Raw genomic sequence first — 22,326 nt, 5'->3', positions numbered from 1 at the left:
CATTTGCGTATAAAAACAACAGCATTTTTTAACTATACGTTGTGATGTGACAGAAACTTTCATTTTCTTCTTCTGCCGCAACCCACAAGCACTTTGGTTGTAACCAGAACTTCATTTTGATAATAGGCTTCCTTCTTCAGGAAGAGACTAAATAATCTTGTGACATGTGCCACCAACAGGGATTTTTAGAGGTGAATTCAAAGTTTTGTTAAGCTCAAGGACTTGAAAATTGAGCCTCTTCTGATAGAAATATTTTACGCCATCTGATGTGTTTTCAGGATAGACTAATTAAAGATACCCTCACCCGTACTTCATGTGCTAACTGGCAAATACCTTGCCATACAAAACGAATGGGTAACTTTTGTGTTCTACCATATGTGTAAATTGAAGTAAAAACTAGATGATAGATAGCTCCAAAATACTTCCTCTTTATTAATATTTTCCTATATAAAATCCAGGCTAATGTAAACAAAAACAGATAATCATGATTATAATGGAAAGCAAAGTTGTTTTTTTTTTTCCCCAACTCAGAACTGCTGTTGATGAAGTATTCCAAAGGTGATGATAATTGTGCCCTACATTATTGGACCCGTCCATCCCATGATGCTCTATAATTCTTTTAAATAAAAACCATACCTGGATGACACAATTTATGTTAAACTATTGTATTTTCAAAGTTGCTTCTTCCTGCTTTTTATTTTGCCTTGTTCTATTAAAGATGTGCATATTACTTTGTTCCCAGAAAGGTAGCTTTCTTCAAAGTGGGAAGTTATCTGAAAGGAAAAATCCCCACTCTGCTCCCCAGATACTTGAAAACTGTCCATTATTCATGAACCTCTGATTAATAAAATCTGATCCAAAAAAGTTTTGAATTAAGACAGGGACTGTATCTAAATTAAATGATGGTCCAATAACTCAAAAAGATGTAACTGATCCAGTGAAAGGAGTATGGGAGTCTGAGAGCTGAACTTTCCAGAAGTTGTACAAGTCTTCAACGTATTTCTTCACTGTTGTATTCTGGCATCCTTCTCAGTATAGTAGGTATGAAAGTTAGCATAGGACATAAAAACGTCTCCTATTTATTTTGCCTCAATGCCCAGTTAAACCAGAAGAATTATATTTCCTTGGGCCTACCTCTAGGATTCAACCCCAGGACTTCTGCCCTTAGAGATCCTCATTTTTATCTCCCCGGCCTTTACCCATCTACCAGCAAGTCCCATCTCTGGTCATATACATATTCTCTTCCTTGTCCACTGAAAATTTCTCTACTTGTTCCTTTCTTTGATTCCTAAATATTGGAACTAGGTTCCTGGGCAATTAATAATCATAAGGCTGTACCCATTATGATGATATCCTACCTGAGGGATGTCAGCTTTATACTGTATTATCCAGCCCTGTGTAACGACACTTCAGACAACACTATTCAGCACATGTGAACTTAGCTTTATTAGATGGAAGGAGGCAAAAAAAAAGCAACCCTCCCTGTAAAGAAATAGTGGCATCTGAAGACTTGCTTAGCAGGGCTGTCTATTACAAAGCATTATCAATGGCTAGGCATTCCTATTCATAAAGATAAGATTTGCAGTGCTCTTTTTGAAATCACTTCTATCTGTGTTGAGTGTGGTCATTAGTCACACTTGAGAAGGCAAGTGCTCTCTTTATCTAGCTGTGGCAATAGACCTTCTATCCGACCTAACCTCTCAGTTTCATTAAACTACCGATTTCACTCAACATATTTCAGACTGAATTTTTAAGTTGAAAAAGAAATACAAAGTAGTAGAAAGTGAAGACCATGTTTAAACAAAATGATGATAGTACAAACAAAGCACAATAAATTCTGGTATGAACTCTGGGAATAACCTTTTAGAGAGTCACAGATGATGTTCACTTTAAACGCAGTTTGAAATTGAAGAAGAATTTTCTATCACAACTGAACTAAAAATCTGCACAGTTTAAACACTCTCCATGCCTGGAGAGTAAGCAGAAAAACACGTTGCATTTCAAATATAAATTTACTGAACGTTTATTTTGTGAGCATCAACAAATTTGAATTAAGTCATTGGGTGCACACCATGGCATTAAGCATTTGACAAGGATAATTCATCAACAAAACTTCCCTTCTCCTGGGGTAACTTAGATTCATTCCACTATGAACAATGCTGAATGGATGTGCATGCTTAAAAATCTTTAGTCTTTACTTTTTTATTTGGAAAAGGCAGCAAAACCCATAATACTCCTTCCATTTATTCTAGCATTTACATCTGGATGGATGGAAAACAATATGACCTCTGCCATATTTTACTACTTTGAAACTGTTTAGTCTAACACAGACATTTTATCATGGCACGCCTCTGCTTCTTCCTCTCCAAGGAAGCCCACTGGCATGTTCCCAAGCCCCTTGGTGTCAGAAGCAGTTTCTCATAATCTGTCCTTGCCTCACCTCTTGAAGCAAGAATTGCACTTGACCTTCTCACCCCTACAATGCAACCATAGAAAATGCTTTATACCCCTGTGTTCCTTGCAGTTTCCTGCCACTTGGGATCTACCCATGTTGTTTCTTCTGCCAAGACTGCTGCTCCTCTCACTATTTCTTCCCAACAAGTACAGCCTCATAATGCAGAACTGAGTACAGCTGAAGCGTTTCCTTGTGCTTCCTTTTGGGTGAGATGTGCTCCTTTGAGTTGATCTGTGTATTCAATATATATGCTCATTATTACTTTAGTAACACTTATTTTTATATTTGTATTTGCATTTGCTTTAAATCCTGTTTCCCTTGTTAGAATGTTAGCACATAGTATGCCAGATAGATATTAGCTGTTAATAAATTTTTCATGAATTCAACAGCCATCTTAGAGCTGGGGAAGGTAGAGATGAATCATTAATTTTGTCAACAAAAAGGCATTTTAAAAGCTTAACATGTGTTTTTAAAAGTATTTATTGAATATCTTCTATGCATGCACAAAGAGCTTAGAATTTTAATTAGGGAAGTGACATAATCAGTTTTATATTTTTCAAGGGCAATCACATTTCCCATCCTAATTATCTCCCAGACACTATACCAGTTGCTAAGGATAAAAAGGTGACTGAGATCTGATGTGCTCTATTAAAGCATGGTGATGATAGTACTGTAGGAGTTCTAGATCTCTAAGCAGTTAATTAAAATATAATATGATATGGAATAAATAAGTCACAGGAATGCAAGGTATAGCAAATATAGTCAGTGTTGTTGTAATAGTGTTGTGTGGTGACAGAGGGTAGCTACACTTGTGATGATCATAGCATAACATAAATTTTGTTGAATCTCCATGTTGTACATCTGAAACTAATGTAATGTTTTATGTCAACTATACTTTGATTTAAAAAGAGAAATATAATATGATAAATGCCTTAGACAAGGTGTGCATCAATTAGCTTATTCTGTGTAACAAACTATCCCAAAATTTAGTGTTTCAAATGATGACCTTTTATTAGCTCATGATTCTGTAGATTGTCTGGGTGGTTCTAACTTACCTCCTCAGAAGTGTCCCATGTATTAGGAAGATAGCTGACCACGACACAGTATTTCAATAGAACCTCACTCCAAGGTGTAGTGGTTGGTGGGGACATGTAGAGTGACAAGGGTGACTATGCCAAGTTTCACTCATTAAATAGGCTGGCTACACTTCCTTACACAGAGGAAGCAGAGATCCAAGATCAGGACAAGGAAGGGCCCCATTACTCTTAAAAGTACTTGTTTAGGTCAAGTTTGCTTAATGTTACATCCTCTAATGGAAGTCACATGACAAGCCCCAAGGCAGTGTGAGTGGACACTATTAAGAGGCACTGGGAGTACAATAGAAATTTAACCCACCATTTTGTAAGCAATCTCTTTTCCATGACTCTTAGCTCTTGGCTCTTGGTTCCTCCCTCTGAGATATTCTCCTTTTTTGTTAAAAGTAAATGTCCCAGGTTTGCAGTTGAGTAGTTTTCTAAGACTGCTTCCAATAGAAATTTGAGAGTCCAGAGGACTCTTTTTTATTTGAAGTGATTCAGTTTCTGTCTAAGAAATCTTAAATGGATACAACTTCCTTCAAAAATGTGTGTGGTTTTTATACATCTTTTAACAGAAGTCATTTCCACAGTTATTTTCAATACGGGCCTTTCTTTACTTTGGGCTGCTTATAAGGCAATGTTATTTAGAATCTTTGAAGTGCTTTTTTCTAACTGAGAAAGTCCACTAGATATCACCTGAAGTGTTTTCTGGAGTCCTCACAAGTATTTTACAGTCATATCCTTGATTTGATCTTGATACAGAAGCCACGTTTTACTGGAAGCGCTCTGAATTTTCAAAACACCCTTAGGTTTTAATTTACACTGGGAACCTTACTGGCTGGAGAGACTGCAAATGAGAAATAGTTAATCTAGTGCATCCTGGGTCCCCCATGTTTTATATAAATTCTTCCTGCAAGCTGATCAGTTCTTTCTTTAGCTCATACTTCTTTTCCTATGAATTATCACAGACAACTAAAAGAAGTCAATAGAAATGTTAAAGTCCTTCTGAAAATTATGTTGCCAATGTCCATATTTTTTATCTTCCAGATTACGCCGGGCAATAGTTTTGTGAGTTGTTTCATAAGATCATCTCATACATGTCACAATCTTTCCATTCTCCACGAGCAGTTTGCTTGCCAATCTTCCAGACTTCACAAAATGTCTTATGGCTTCTGGCACAGAATGGTCTCCAAAGCCACTGTCACATGTTTATTGTTGTTGTTGTTGTTATGGAAACATCCCAAGTCTAGATATCATTTTCTTTATCAGTTAGCATTTGCTGGAAAAAAAAGCATAGTCACTCAAAACAGCAACCATTTCTTTAGTTCACTATTTTGTAGTTTGTGGGTCATTCTTTGACCTTTGATTTATTTTCATTATTGGTTCTTTGATCTGGCCTGGCAATCTGTGACACCCTAAAAATAAGCTGATCTCTACTGAGTTCTCTAAGCATTGCATTCAGCTGGCATAGTGGCTGCGGGGTGTATTACTAAAGATGGCCTTTCACACTGGCATTTAACTAGAGCATAGTTTTCCACACATAACAACAGAGTTCCAAGAGCAGGAAGAGGGTGAGCTCCAGTGTGCGAGTACTTCCAAAGTAATCTCTTACAAGTTAGCTAATACTCCTTTACTCAACAGGTCACATGGACAAGCTCAGAGTCAGTGTGGAAAGACACTGGCAAAGGGTATCAACATAGGATAATAAATTATGGTAGCTATTTTTATAAAAATCTACCATAAACCATAAGAAAACTGTAAATGAAGAGAAAGGAGAACTTGACTAGTTATTAGAGTAAGACCAAATCCAAGCCACATAGGGTTTCAGAGCACAAATTCTAAAATTTAAATTCAGCAAAATAGAGAGCTAGCACAATAGTCTGGAGTCAGCATGGTTTTAAAAACATTCAATTTAACTGGCCATGAGCCATAACTCATATGCACAATGTGAGATGGAGACACACCTAGTCAGACAGCAACTCCCTATACAGCCTAACTTCAGTCTCACACATCTCAAGTCCTAGCATTAATTCACCTTAGATATAGCAGTGTTCATTCCCATGGGTCACCTTTCTAAGAGGTATTTTATTGGTCAGCCATTCTGAAAGTCCTAAATGCCTCTGATTTCCTGGGTTTCTTCCACTCATGAAGTCTCTAAATGTAGGATTTCTCCCTTCTCTTCTGTGGGATTCTTCTGAAGAGACTGACACCCTTATACTATCAAGTCTTTGCTTACCTTTTAAGATTTAGCCTTGATGTCAAAGGTGCTTTGGTCTGGTTTAAGGATAATCCCTCCATGCCTCCATGAAAATTTCAGTCAGAACAATTATAAACACCAACCTAGAATCTACTGTTACCTTTACCTGTATTCAGCCAACAAGAACCAATTTTAAAGATGTTTACGCAAGTATGTATTTAGACATTACCCATTGTATGAGAGGTAGAGAATTGGGCTCAATAACAAGTTTTGTGATAAGGTTTGGAAGGAATGGGCTTGGAGAGCACTGGAAAGCAGTCTGGCTGAGAAGAGAAATTGACTTGTGAATGAAATAATTGTTAAACATTTAAACACAAGAGCCTAATATGCTCAAGTGGTATATTTATTTTCAAAATTGTAAGGGAAGCAGCAACTCTCCAGGATATCAGTTTGATCATGTGTTAATTTTCATTGAATAAATAATGAAAATAAATCAAAATGACAATTATTTTATTATAGCCAGCTCAAGAGAAAAGACCCAGAGGCAAGAGCCAGAAGGAATGTGGAAGAAACTACTGAAACAAGAGTAAAACAATAAAGAAAATAAAGAAAAAGAAGATATATTCACTATCATTCAGCATTTTTTTATAGATCTTGGCATGTAGTAAGGGATAGTAATGACTTCCTTTTTTTAAGATTTATTTATTTATTTTGAGAGAGAGAGAATGAACATGAGTGAAGGGAGGGGCAGAGGCAAAGAATCTTTCAAGCAGACTCCCTGCTAAGCCAGGGCTCCATCCCAAAATCTCGGAGATGATGACCTAAGCCAAAACCAAGAGTTGGACACCCAACTGACTGAGCCACCCAGGTGTCCCCACAGTAATGACTTCTTAATTAAATATTCAATTTAGGATTTAGGGATCATTTAGCTCCCATGGCATATGTTGTCCACTACACTGGATTCTGAAGTCCTCCACCCTATTTATCTCCCAGTTTACATGGCAAAAAATAAATCAGGAAACCAGGACTATACCATGGCTACCCTCTGCTCCATCCAGAGAAATAAAGTCTACTCCAACTATTGCAGTTTTGTGGACAGTGTGAGCCAGGAGAAGCTGTAGTCCAGATTTGTACAGCTTTCCTTGGGAAGTGTTTATGAAGTCAACGTAACAATATAGCCTGAGTATATCAAACCTGGCACTGTAGACATCAACCTACTGTATCTAGTGTGACGGCTTAGTATACATAGTGATTTCAATGTCAATGCCACCTTATGTCTCTGTTGGAAATTAGATGGCTTCTCCTGGGTAAACTAAAGAGTTCAGGTCTTAGAAAAAATAAGGTAAAAACAGCGTTTATTATCTTCTTTATGTGTATTTGGTGGGGAGAGCAGGAAGTGTTGCAGAATATTTGTTTTTTTATGTATTAAAAGATTATACTTGTGTTAATATTATTTGTCTTTTTTATTAACATATAATGTATTATTTGTTTCAGGGTTACAGGTCTGTGAATATCTGAATGTAATAATTATTTTTGGTTTGCATCAACTACCATGCCTCTGACACTGTTTCAGATTCTGGACTTACAAAGATAAATAATCTGTCTTCACATAGTTTATGTTCCAAGAGGGGGAGACATGTACCTAAGCCAATACTCATATCACAAGTAATAGTTTTTAGAATAAAGAATGAACTTAGTGGTGCAAGATAATTGAGGAAGAAATGATCTACTCTACCTACATTGGGGATTTAGGGGAAGTTTCATAGATGAGATGAAATTTCAGATGATTCTTAAAATTGTGAATGTGTTCTTTAGCTATGGTCAGCAGTGAAAAATTACATGCAAAAATAAATGATATTAGCAAAATAAAATTTAAAAACTGAGGTGAAAGAGGAGATGCTGGACAGTATGGCTAAGGCCAATATAAATTTCAAGGATCAGTTAACCTAAGTTTTTTTTTAATTACTTTTATTACTTTTCTTAATTGTTTTTAATTTTAAGTCCAGTATTGTTAACATACAGTATGATATTAATTTCAGGTGTGCAACATACAATTCAACAATTCTATACATCACCTGGTCCTCATCAAGATGAGTGTGCTCTTTAATCACCTTCATTTATTTCACCTATCCCCACTGCCCCTTTCCTCCGGTAGCCATCAGTTTTTTCTCTATACTTAATTGTCTGTTTCTTTATTTGTCTCTCTCTTTTTTTCCCCTTGCTCATTTGTTTTGTTTTTTAAATTCCACATAAGAGTGAAATCATATGATATTTGCCTTTCTCTGGTTGCCTTATGTTGCTTATCATTATATACTCTAGCTCCATCCATGTTATTGCAAAAGGAGAAATTTCATTCTTTTTTATGGCTGAAGAATATTCCATGGTGCATACACACACACACACACACACACACACACACACACACACACCACCTTTTCTTTATCCATTTATTTATTAATGAAAACTTGGGTTGCTTCCATAATTTGGCTATTATAAATAAAGCTATTATAAATAAAGCAGTAAAAATAGGAGTGCATGTATATTCCTGAATTAGTATTTTTGTATTTTAGGGGTAAATACTAAGGACTGTGATTACTGGATTATAGGGTAGCTCCATTTTTAACTTTTTGAGGAAACTTCATACTGTTTTCCACAGTGGCTGCACCAGTTTTCATTCCCACCAACAGTGTACAAGGAAACAAAAGTTAACGTGATTAGTAAACTTCTTTGGATGATAATTTGTGTGGCTTTGTCTTGTCTCCTTGCAAAGTTTAATTATTAATAAATAATTATTATTTGTAATCTCAAGACTTTTTTAAAGACTTTTTGATAACACAATATATAGTGTTTTCTTCTAGTTGTTAAGATTTTGTTTGTTCTAACTTAACAAATCTCTACTGGAGATGCATCTGAACTTTTCTTATTTGAGGTATAGCAGAGCTAAGAAAAAAAGGGGGAAAAATGCATCTGCACTAAAATTACTTCCAAAAAATTAGCAAGCATAGAAAATAAATAAAAATATTTCTCTTTGGAATTTCCACTTTGCATATTAAAACATCCAGAGTTCCCAATCCTCACTGAAGATGGCACAGTACTTAATGTACTGTCAAACGGATTAAAATGTAAATCTTAGCTGAAAAAGTCTAAGAATGGTGCTGCAATCAACATAGCTAATGATGATCTGAGTTGTTTGGGGGTTTTTTTGATGGTTTGTTTTTTGTTTTTTTTACAGTTTAGAATTGAAAGCATTAAAAGTACACTGTGAGCTCTTTGATTCAGAATCTCCAATATGAAGTATAATTCTTAAGACATAATCATCAATGTTGAACTAAAGCATACAAATAAATGAATGAATAGTAAGTGTTTCTGAGGTAGCTCTTATAATAAATACCTTGAAAGAAGAGGCTTCAGAAAGGAACAATATGACAGTAATAAAATCTAGGCAAGAAGAGTGTGCTCTTTAATCCCCTTCACTTATTTCACCTATCCCTTGTGCTTAGAGGTGAGAGGACAAGGATAAGTGTTGGTGTGTTTCTTTGCAGAAATATCTATAATTTTAATCAACTTTTTCACTCAGAACACACATCTGATTACTTATTTTAGTTTCTTTAAGATTTAATTTTCTATTGCTTAATTTATTTTTTATTTATATTTATTTATTATTAACATATGTAATGTATTATTTGCCCCAGGGGTACAGGTCTGTGAATCATCAGGCTTACACATTTCATAGCACTCATCATATCACATACCCTCCCCAAAGTCCATAATCCAACCACCCTCTCCAAAGCCCTCCTCCCCCCAGCAACCCTCAGTTTGTTTTGTGAGATTAAGAGTCTCACAAATTATTGGGAGAATTTGTCTCCCTCCCAATCCTGTCTAGTTTCATTTTTTCCTTCCCTACCACCAAAGCCCCCACACTGCCTCACAAATTCCTTATATGGGACATCATATGATAATCGTCTTTCTCTGATTGACTCATTTTGCTCAGCATAATACATTCTAGTTCTATCCATGTTGTTGCAAATGGCAAGATTTCATTTCTTTTGATGGCTGCATAGTATTCCATTGTATACATATACCACTTCATACATTCATCCATTGCTGGGCATCTGGGTTTGTTCCATAGTTTGGCTGTGTGGACTGCTGCTTTAAATATTTGGGTGCACATGCCCCTTCAGTTCACTACATTTGTATCTTTAGGGTATATACCCAGTAGTGCTATTGCTGGGTCATAGGGTAGCTCTATTTTCAACTTTTTGAGTCACTTCCATGCTGTCTTCCAGAGTGGTTGCATAAGCTTGCATTCCCACCAAAGGTGTAGGAGGGTTCCCCTTTCTCTGCATCCTCGCCAACATCTGTCATTTCCTGACTTGTTAATTTCAGCCATTTCTGACTAGTGTGAGGTGGTATCTCATTGTGGTTTTGATTTGTATTTCCCTGATGCTGAGTGATGTGGAGCACTTTTTCATGTGTCTGTTGGCCATCTGGATGTCTTCTTCGCAGAAATGTTTGTTCATGCCCTCTGCCCATTTCTTGATTGGATTATTTGTTCTTTGGGTGTTGTGTTTGATAAGTTCCTTATAGATTTGGGGTACTAGCCCTTTATCTGATATGTCATTTGTGAACATCTTCTCCCATTCTGTCAGCTGTCTTTTGGTTTTGTTGATTGTTTCTTTACTGTGCAAAAGCTTTTGATCTTGATGAAGTCCCAATAGTTCATTTTTGCCCTTGCTTCCCTTGCTTTTGGTGATGTTCCTAGGAAGAAGTTGCTGCAGCTGAGTTTGAAGAGGTTGCTGCCTGTGTTCTCCTCAAGGATTTTAATGGATTCCTGTCTCACACTGAGGTCTTTCATCCATTTTGAGTCCATTTTTGTGTGTACTGTAAGGAAATGGTCCAGTTTCATTCTTCTACACTTGGCTGTTCAATTTTCCCAACACCATTGGTTGAAGAGACTTTTTTCCATTGGACATTCTTTCCTGCTTTGGCAAAGATTAGTTGACCATAAAGTTCAGGGTCTATTTCTGGGCTCTCTTTTCTGTTCCATTGATCTATGTGTCTGTTTTGTGTATGTGCCAGTACCATACTGTCTTGAGGATGACAGTTTCGTAATAGAGCTTGAAGTCTGGAATTGTGATGCCACCAACTTTGGCTTTCTTTTTCAACATTCCTCTGGCTATTTGGGGTCTTTTTTGGTTCCATATAAATTTTAGGATTATTTGTTCCATTTCTTTGAAAAAAATAGATGGGATTTTGATAGGGATTGCACTAAGCGTGAAGATTGCTTTAGGTAGCATAGACATTTTCACAATATTTGTTCTTCCAATCCATGAGCAAGGAACATTTTTCCATTTCTTTGAGTCCTTCTCAATTTCTTTCATGAGTACTTTATAGTTTTCTGAGCACAGATTCTTTGCCTCTTTGGTTAGGTCTATTTTTAGGTATCTTATGGTTTTGGTTGCAACTGTAAATGGGACAGACTCCTTAATTTCTCTTTCTTCTGTCTTTCTGTTGGTGTATAGAAATCCAACTGATTTCTGTGTATTGATTTTATATCCTGACACTTTACTGAAGTCCTCTATGAGTTCTAGCAGTTTTGGAATGGAGTCTATTGGGTTTTCCACATAAAGCATCATATCATCTGAAAAGAGTGAGAGTTTGACTTTTTCTTCACCAATTTGAATGCCTTTTATTTCTTTTTGTTGTCTGATTGCTGAGGCTAGGATTTCCAATACTACGTTGAATAGCAGTGGTGATAGTGGACATCCCTGCTGTGTTCCTGACCTTATGGGAAAAGCTCTCAGTTTTTCCCCATTGAGAATGATATTCTCTGTGGGTTTCTCACAGATGGCTTTGATGATATTGCGGTATTTACCCTCTATCCCTCCACTTTGAAGAGTCTTGATCAAGAAAGGATGCTATACTTTTTCAAATGCTTTTCAGCATCTATTGAGAGTATCATATGGTTCTTGTTATTTCTTTTATTAATGTATAGTATCACAATAATTGATTCGCAGATATTGAACCAACCTTGCAGCCCAGAAATAAATCCCACTTGGTCGTGGTGAATAATCCTTTTAATGTACTGTTGGATCCTGTTGGCTAGTATTTTGGTGAGAAATTTTGCATCTGTGTTCATCAAGAATATTGGTCTATAATTGTCCTTTTTGATGGGGTCTTTGTCTGGTTTTGGAATTAAGGTAATGCTGGCCTCATAAAATGAGTTTGGAAATTGTCCTTCCATATCTGTTTTTTTGGAACAGTTACAGGAGAATAGGAAATAATTCTTCTTTAAATGCTTGGTAGAATTCTCCTGGGAAGCTTTCTGGCCCTGGGTTCTTGTTTGTTGGAAGATTTTTTTTAAAGATTTTATTTATTTATTTGATAGACAGAGATTACAAGTAGTCAGAGAGGCAGGCAGAGAGAGAGGAGGAAGCAGACTTCCTGCTGAGCAGAGAGCCCGATACGGGGCTTGATCCCAGGACCCCGAGACCATGACCTGAGTTGAAGGCAGAGGCTTTAACTCACTGAGCTACCCAGGCACCCTTGTTGGAAGATTTTTGATGACTGTTTCAATCCCCTTACTGGTTATGGGTCTGCTCATGTTTTCTATTTCTTCCTGGTTCAGTTTTGCTAGTTTATGTGTCTCTAGGAATGCATCCATTTCTTCCAGATTGTCAAATTTGCTGGTATATAGTTGCTCATAATATGTTCTTGTAATTGTTTGTATTTCTTTGGTGTTGGTTGTGATATCTCCTCTTTTATTCATGATTTTATTAATTTGGGTCCTGTCTCTTTTCTTTGGGGTAAGTCTGGCCAGGGGTTTATCAATCTTATCAATTCTTTCAAAGAACCAGGTCCTAGTTTTGTTGATTTGTTCTATTCCTTTGGTTTCTATTTCATTACTTTCTGCTCTGATCTTTATGATTTCTCTTCTCCTGCTGGGTTTAGGCTTTCTTTGCTGTTCTTTCTCCAGCTCCTTTAGGTGTAGTGTTAGGTTGTATATTTGAGACCTTTCTTGATTCTTGAGAAAGGCTTATATTGCTATGTATTTTCCTCTCAGGACTGCCTTTGCTGTGTCTCACAGATTTTGAACCATTGTGTTTTCATTATCATTTGTTTCCATGAATTTTTTCAATTCTTCTTTAATTTCCTGGTTAACCCATTCATTCTTTAGAAGGATGCTCTTAGCCTCTATGTACTTGGGCTCTTTCCAACATTCCTCTTGTGATTGAGTTCTAGCTTCAGAGCATTGTGGTTTGAAAATATGCAGGGAATGATTCCAATATTTTGGTACTGGATGAGACCTGATTTGTGACCCAGGATGTGATCTATTCTGGAGAATGTTCCATGTGCACAGGAGAAGAATGTGTATTCTGTTGCTTTGGGGTGGTATGTTCTGAATATATCTGTGATGTCCCTCTGGTCCAGTGTGTCATTTAAAGCCTTTATTTCCTTGTTGAACTTTTGCTTGGATGATCTGTCCATTTCAGTGAAGGGAAGATTACTATTATTGTATTATTGTCGATGTGTTTTTTAAATTTTGTTATTCATTGCTTTATATAGTTCGCTGCTCCCACGTTAGGGGCATAGATATTTAAAATTGTTAGATCTTCTTGTTGGACAGACCCTTTGAGTATAATATAGTGTCCTTCCTCATCTCTTATTATAGTCTTTGGCTTAAAATCTAATTTATTTTGTGTAAGGATTGCCACCCCAGCTTTCTTTCCTTTTTTTTCCCCCCCAGCTTTCTTTTGATATCCATTAGCATGGTACATTGTTTTCCATTGCCTCACTTTAAATCTAGAGGTGTCTTTGGGTCTAAAATGAGCTTTTGCTGAATAGCATATAGATGGGTTTTGTTTTTTTATCCATTCTGATACCTTGTGTCTTTTGATTGGGGCATTTAGCCCATTAACATTCAGGGTAACTATTGAAATAAATGAATCTAATGCTATTGTATTGCCTGTAAGCTGACTTTTACTGTATATTGTCTCTGTTCCTTTCTGATCTACTACTTTTAGGCTCTCTCTTTGCTTAGAGGACCCCTTTCAATATTTCCTGTGGGACTGGTTGGTGTTTGCAAATTCTTTTAATTTGAGAGATAACTTTTTATCTCTCCTTCTATTTTCAATGATAGCTTAGCTGGATATAGTATTCTTGGCTGCATGTTTTTCTCATTTAGTGCTCTGAATATATCATGCCAGTTCTTTCTGGCCTGCCAGATCTCTGTGGATAAGTCTGCTGCCAATCTAATATTTCTAATATTTCTACCATTGTATGTTACAGACTTCTTGTCCCAAGCTGGTTTCAGGATTTTCTCTTTTTCACTAAGACTTGTAACTTTACTATTAGATGACCTAATTTTATTGATTTTGAGGGGAGTTCTCTGCACCTCCTTGATTTTGATGCTTGTTCCTTTGCCATATTAGGGAATTTCTTTACTATAATTTGTTCCACTATATCTCTGGCACCCTCTCTCTTTCTTCTTTTTCTGGAATCCCAATTATTCTAATATTGTTTCATCTTATGGTATATGTCATCTCTTGAATTCTCTGTTTGTGGTCCAGTAATTGTTTGTCTCTGTTTTGCTGAGGTCCTTTATTCCCCATCATTTGGTCTTCTATGTCACTAATTCTCTCTTCTGCCTCATTTATCCTAGCAGTAAGAGCCTCCATTTTTTATTGAACCTCATTTATAGCTTTTTTAAAATTTCAACTTGTTTAGATTTTAGTCCTTTTATTTCTCCAGAAAGGGATTTTATTACTCCAGAAAGAGTTTCTCTAATCTCTTCCATGCCTTTTTTGAGCCCAGGAAGCACTTTGAGAATCATCATTTTGAACTCTAGTTCTGACATATTACCAATGTCCGTATTGATTAGGTCCCTAACTGTTGCTACTGCCTTTTGTTCTTTTTTTCCTGTGGTGAGTTTTTCCACCTTGTCATTTTATCCAGATAAGAATATATGAATGAGAGAATAAAATACTGAAAGGGTTTCAAAGACCCCAGAAAAATGTATACTAACCAAATCAGAAGAGACCCCAAACTGGGGGGAGAAGTGTGGGGGTAAAAAGAAATTTTTAAAAATTATATATCTATATATAGATAGATAGATATGTGTGTGTGTGTGTGTGTGTGTGTGTGTGTGTGTATTAGACTGGTGAATAGAACAGAGCCACCCACTTGATTTTGGGTGTATTCTGGTCTCTTAGAAGAAACTACCTCCCAAAATTTTAAAGAAAGAAAAATTTAAAATATACAAAAGTAAGGGTAAGCACAATAAAGGGATGGAATATGACTGTAAAGATGAAAATTTAAAAATATCTAAAAAAGGAATTGATAAGATCAGTAGGTTGGAAAAAGAAAATAAATGGAGGAGAGAATGTGCTCAGGCTGGAGACTGGAACAAAGCCATGTGCTAGATTTAGGGTATATTTTGATCTATCAGAAGAAATTGTATCCCAAAATTAAAGAATAAAAAACCTATGTGTATAAAAAAATAAAGTTAAATACAATGAAGGGATAAAATATGACTGTAACAATGAAGGTTTAAAAGAATTTTTTTAAAGAAAGGTATTGTTAAGATAAACTAGTTAGAAAACTTTACAAGAGGAAAGAGGAAAAGTTAAAAGAATATAATAAGAAAAAAAATAAAAATAAAAATATTTAACTTTGCAAGACTAAAGGATCATAGGGGAAAAGCCATGAAATCTATGAGTTGCTTTCCCCTAACTTTGGAGTTCTGCTGTTATCCTTGATCAGTGAGCTTGGTCTTAGCTGGATATTCTTGCTGATCTTCTGGGAGAGGGGCCTGTTTCAGTGATTCTCAAATGTTTTTGATGGAAGCTGAATTGCACCACCCTTGCCAGGGGCCAGGCTAAGTAATCTGCTTGGGTTTGCTCTCAGTAACTTTTGTTCCCTGAATGCTTTCCATACAGCTTTGGAGGACAGGAATGAAGATGGAAGCCTCCCAACCTCCTGCCTGGAGGAGTGGAAGATCAGGGCCTCACTCCTCAGTGCACCCTCAGAGAAAAGCAGTCAATGACTCTGGTCTCCCTGGTCTCTGGGTGTGGTCTGTGCTCTCCTGGCCTGTGACCAGCATTTCTGTCTCTTGTAAATGGCCCTGCTTGGAGTCTCCAAATCCAACAGATCCCTGCCACACATTTCTGTGCCACTCCTGGATGAGGAAGGAGGAGTCGGTCTCCTGATCTGTCACTTGTGGGGTCCCTGCTCAAGGAGCAGTGGCGTGACTACACCTTGGATCACTGTTTAAGGTAACCCTGATCTGAAAGCTCACTCCTTGGCTCTGTCACTATAGTTGGCTTTCCTGCTCCGATACCTGGTAGCTCTGCCACACTCAGACACCCACGATCTTTCTGTGACCCTGTGGGGCCTGAGACCACACTGTCCCAACGAGGGCTCCACCCCCGCTTAGCCTCTGGAGGGATGTCCCTCAGTAGAGCAGACTTCTAAAAGTTCCTATTTTGTTCTCCGTTGCTTCACCGCTTGCCAGGAGCCGGCCCCTCCCCCTGCGGTCTGTCTTCCTGTGGTTTCAGATTCATTTCTCCACACGTCCTACCTTCCAGAAAGTGGTCTATTTTCTGTTACTAGAATTGCTGCTCTTCTTCTCTTCTATCTCTTATTGAGTTTGTAGGTGTTTGGAATGGTTTGATGACTATCTAGCTAAAATCCTGGGACCTGATGTCATTTCAGTCTGCTATTCCTCTGCCACCTTGGCCTCAGCTCTCTCTTTATTGCTTTAAAAACAAAAATTGTTAGGGACTCCTGGGTGGCTCAGTTGGTGAAGCATCTGCCTTCAGCTCAGATCATGACCCCAGGGTCCTGGGATAGAGTCCGCACATATTGGACTCCTTGCTTAGCTGAGAGTCTACTTCTCCCTCTCACTATGCTGATCTCCCTGCTTGTGCTCCCTATTACTCTATCTTCCTCTGTCAAATAAGCAAATTCAATCTTTTTCAAAAATTGTTCAAAATAATGATCATTTCTAGAATGTCACATAAGTTAAATTGTTTTTAAATTTAAAGGTACCAAATGAGAGAATTAATAAAAATTTATTTGATGCACAAATATAAGTTTTATATGTGTTGTCTGTACTTGGCACAATAAATATGCCAAAAAAATGACAACAAAGTCATTAATTCAACAAATAGCTGTTTTGTAAGTGAGAATACAAATATGAATAATATGATCTCATGTCTACTATTGTGGAAGGTTACATGGGAAAATCAAAGTTCTGAATAGGCCAAGGGAAATAGGAAAGGACAAAAAAAGAGAATGGCAAGAGATAGCAGGGAATTTTTACAAAGGGCAATGTGACTTTGTGGCATGAGCAGTCTTTGGAGTTTTCGTGAACCACTACTTCCCCATCTGTAAATAGAAGAGCTATTGAAAAGAATTAAGAATGATATAGAGCAAAAATAACTATAATAGTGCCTATTATGGAAAAAGTATGCAAGAAGTAGTTCTTTTCATTTGTGGGTAGGTTAGGCAGATCTTACTGACTCAATGATATGAGAGGGATGCAGAGTGGGAGAAAAGGCCAGGGAGAAACCCAGGAGGACACCATGTTTCTGAGTGGATGAGGAGATTCATGGCATTGTGGGATGCCAAGAACCAAGATAAGAATTTAGTCAGGAGCAAGGTTTGGGATAGAGGATATGATAGGTGACTAGATAACATGGATGAAAATGTCTGGAAGGAGGTATAGAAGTATACAAGTTGTTTGAAATAAATTTGAACCTTAGATACCTATGAAGATATCTGAGAAGCTGAATATCTGAAACTAAGAGCATGGAATATTTATTACATGAAGACCTAGCATGGGCACCAGAGCTTTGAATTTGGTTTTATTATAATCATCATCATCAGAATTAACAATATTTATATTTATTTAGTAAACAGACTTAGAAATTCAGCTTTCTGATGATACAATAGCAAAAGTATAACTTTAGATTAAATGCATAGTAATTGGCATGTAAACACTCTCCAATCTTCTTGACTCTCTAGGCAAGTATAATGGTTAATCTAAAGTTTTATCTTCCCTAAGCACCAGTACAAATCACATTTTTATCATGATATATCTTATTAAGTTTTCCTCACTGACTGTTAGTTGAAACTGATGATGTTTGGTTCAAGTAGTTTTGATCATGAATGAGTGGAACATATTTGGGACTTTAGAAAATGTTTTATAACATATGCACCTGTGTGTATAAATAAAACTGCATTAGGCAACTAACTGAGCCATCCACTTACAATATCTAATTTAGTCATCCAATAACCCTATAGTGTAGAGTTTTAGAGATGAAAGTGACTGAAGTTTGGAGATATTAGGAAATTTCTCAAGTATTAATACTATTAACAACAATAATTTCATATATCAGCATCTCATGTAACAGTTAAATTAAGAATAAAATGTATTTAACCTTTAATTGAAATCAATCTATGGGGCATTTGGATCTCACCCACTGATCCTGGATGGTACAGAGATCTAGCATCTGATTCTCTTTGTTCTAGAAGGATTCCTGAGGTTATACACTGAACCCATGAACCAACTTGTAAACCCAGCAGGTCTCAGATGTAAGCTGTATAAAACCACTAAAGAATTAGATAGTTCTTTCCAAATTCCCACTCTTTCCTGCTGCTTACCAAATCATGAAATTCCTTATTCTTCATGGAAATGCCTTGTGCTGAGAGGACTTTCTTCTCTTTGGAAATCTTGACATAAGAATTGTGTTACTTTACTAAAAATGTCAAAAGATTTTTATGGAACAAAATCCATGGGAGGATCTAGTTAACATCAGGTTGCATAATATTTGCATTATTACCTCATAGTATTACAAATAAGAACAGAAAACTCTCAAATCAATCTATATCAAGGAAGAAGATGGAAGAATAAAAAACAAAAAATATGAATAATAAAGGAAAAATGAAAAGGAGAGTTGAAGAATTGAGGGAAATCCAAAGATGAAGGGAGAGAGAAGGGTATTTTGGGGCTATTAAAGAGCAGGAAAAGAGGGGTGGGATGTGGAACACGGAGAAGGAGAGGAGTTAGAGGATGGATGGATAGATAGATATATAGATAGATGCATAGAAGGATGATAGAGGCAATTTTTTTGTACCCCAGGGGTAAAGGTTTGTAAATCATCAGGCTTACACACGTCATAGTACTCACTATATCACATACACTCCCCAATGTCAATAACCCAAACACCCTCTCCGTACCCCCCTACCCCCAGCAACCTTCAGTTTGTTTTATGAGATCAAGAGCGTCTTATGGTTTGTCTCCCTTCCGATCCCTAGTTCCATTTTTTAAACCATATTTATCACAGCAAATTTATTTTTCTCACCAAGCTTGTGATAACTAGCCCACTGATCCTCATCTCACAGATCTAGCTCTAATATACCCAGTAAGTAAAAACAGAGGGAGGTCTGCCTACTACTTGAGGACAGAACGATTTACTAAGGAGAAGAAAATTTTCTTTATAGCTTTTCTCTGAGGTCTATCACTTTCATTTGTTTATAATGAGCTCACATGCTATGGTGTGCAGAGCTGGGTTTATGGTCATACAGACGAGTTTCGATTCCAGATCTGCCACACAGTGTGTGACTTTGAGTAAGTTAATTATTTCTCAGACTTTCAGTTTATGAAAGAAAGATAAAGCAAGCCATATTCCAACAGTGATGAGTACATGAGATTAAAAAGTGATTGAAATGAATGAGTGAAGGAACAGAGCTAACATTATGCTCTCAAAGGTGCTCAATAAATGTTATGTTCTTCCATTGTAAGAGTAACCTTATTCTCATCTTAAGACTACAATTAAGATATTTCTTATTCATAGCGATAAATTAGGTAGAACTTGTAAGCAAGTGACTAATATCCAAAATTCCATGTTTATCACCTGTTTCATTTTCAACTCAAACCACTCTTTCCAGGAATCTCTCAAACTAGGAGCTTCATTGTTTCCTTTTGATACTTAAATTTGTCTTGTAAAATAATGCCTTGTTTTTGTTGACACTTTCAAAGAAATTTTTCTTAATTCATTTATTTGATAGAGAGCGCACAAGGAGGGGGAGTGGTAGGCAGAGAGAGAAAGAAGCACTCTCACCACAGAGCAGGGAACCCAATGTGGGGCTCGATTCCAAGACCCTGAGACCACTGAGCCACCCAGGTGCCCTGCTTTTGTTGACTTTTGTCATTGTTTTCAAGTCATTTAAAGTTTCTTTGTTTTGCTTTTTGAACCAGATTCCTTCTTTAAAGATGGAAATGTAAGGGCTACCAAAGTGTTATCTGTCTGCACACACAGCAGGTAGACAAAAACAAAATGTCTGCTACTTATCCCTGGGGACATGGACAGCTTTTCTATCACTTCTTGCCTTGCAGAGACCAGATGTGACAAAACTGGCTTCCCTGGCACTGAATAAATAGTTTTGAATAAGGATACCAATTTTTCTCTGCTAATGACATAGACTAAGAGAAGACTTTAATGTTTATTTAATCTACAACATAAGGTCATTATAATTTGAGAAAAATTGAAAACATTGGTTGTACCAAAGCAAAAAAGAAGGGAAGAAACCCCCCAAATTAGACCTACTGGTATACTGAAATGGATCAAGCCAAGAGTCCATGATAACAATGATCAATTATTTTATATTTAATATGTGCTCACAACGATACTGAGTGCTTTCAAACGTTGCATCATTGATTACTCCTCATCACAACCCAAAGAACTGGATGACTATTATTCTCATCTTACAAATGAGGAAAATAAGATTAAGTACATTTTCAAATTCAACCCATGAGTAAGTGCCAAAGTTGAGATTCAGTGGTGTTTCCAACTCCAAAGTCTAATTTGTTTTTTCCATTATGCTTTGCTCTCTCTCAAAGTTCACATACATTTATTTACTTAGAGGAATATGGAATGTTTACAGGCACCTGACTGTATAGACAGTATCCTCAAGTTAGTAGGGGAGGATCAGTAAACTTTCAGATCCATCTCTAAAAACAAATGCCTCCAAACTAAAGCTAACAGAAGCTCAAGGTAAAAACTGAATCATTGTTTGCTATACCCTGAACATTTAATGGCTATGACTGTTCTGTTTCTACTCAACCATTCTCAAGTCCTGGAGGACTGATGACCTTGACTTACCTTAGTTCAGTTTAATAGCAGAACTGTACAAATTTCCCACATGCAAACATAGTCACTCTGACATTCTAAATGGAGCTGCCATCTATCAATTTCTTGGGGTCATCAAGGAGCCCTGTGTAGGGCTTTATAAAATGTATATAGTGTCACATTGAGGAAAGTAAGGCAGAGCAGACAGATTTATCTGAGGTATCATTCATCTGCTAAACATCCCAGCAGAAACAGTATGGTTCATCCAAAGTTCTTGTCAGGTCGAACTAATTTCAGTGTGGAGGCTGTGCTACCTATGATCACTCAGACCACAAACCTAGTGTAAGACAATTGCACTTCAGTGTCATTAAGGCACAGCTTAAGACTCAAGGATGGATATTTCATAGCTTGAGATTCGTTCTGTTCATTCATTACTGAAAGGTGTGATGTGGAGGGCTGCTTCTTCTCATGTCCCATCTTGTAATTTTGGTAGCAGCCAAGGGAATATGGTTTCAAGACAATGAGCAGATTAATAAAAATCTTACCTTTACTTTCAAATACCATGCCTAAAAGTTCCACTAAAAAATAAGATTGAGAACACCAGGCCATGACAATTCAGGGTCCTCTGACATTAAAGGTCCACTTCCTTGAACTGGCAGGTTTGGTGCCTGCTTCCTGTTTTCTCACTGCTCCAACAGTGATACCTCAGTTCAGGAAATAAGCTTTCCTTGTGAAGAGCACAGTTCTTCAAGTAAGTTGGTTCTGGAGGACTCCAATTCCTTAAGGAGTTTTTTTTTAATGGAACACGAGTTACACACCAATCTCAAGCTTGTAACTTCACAAAGAGTTCAGCGGTTTCCCATTTTACTTTCTGATTGAAAAATATGGCCTCTGGGTAGTTCCCCAAAGGCTGAAATGCCCACTGGGAGAATTTTCTGCAATTATCCTGACTCTGAGTAGTATTGCTTGCAACTTCAGTTTTCATGCTGTTTTTATCTTTGTTTTCCTGCTTCACAAGAGCTAAATGCTTCATGAATTTAGTAACTTCACTAAAACTGTAAAGTCAGTTTACTATGAGAGTTATGGAGGGAAGACCTTTCACAGAATATGCAACAATTTGCTAACCTAACTAGCTGCTATATGGGTTTGCAAGGACTGCCATAACAGAGTAACACAGACTGGGCGGCTTATACAACAGAAACGTATTTCCTCACAAGTTCCGAAGACTAAAATTGAAGATCAGGATGTTGGCAGGGTTGGTTTCTTTCAGGCCTTTCTCCATGACTTATAGATGTCCGTCTTCTCCCTTTCTTCACCTGGTCATTCTTCTGTGTCTGTCTGTGCACTAATCTCTCCCTTAAAAGGACACCAGTCATTAAATTAGGTCATACCCCAGTACCCTCATTTAACCTTAATTACCTCTTTATAGACCCTGCTTGCAAATACATTCACAATCTGAGGTAG

Source organism: Meles meles, chromosome 2 (assembly GCF_922984935.1).
Source record: "Meles meles chromosome 2, mMelMel3.1 paternal haplotype, whole genome shotgun sequence".
Lineage (NCBI taxonomy): Eukaryota > Metazoa > Chordata > Mammalia > Carnivora > Mustelidae > Meles > Meles meles.
The sequence above is the reverse complement of the archived record's forward strand: the minus strand, read 5'-3'. Positions refer to the sequence as shown.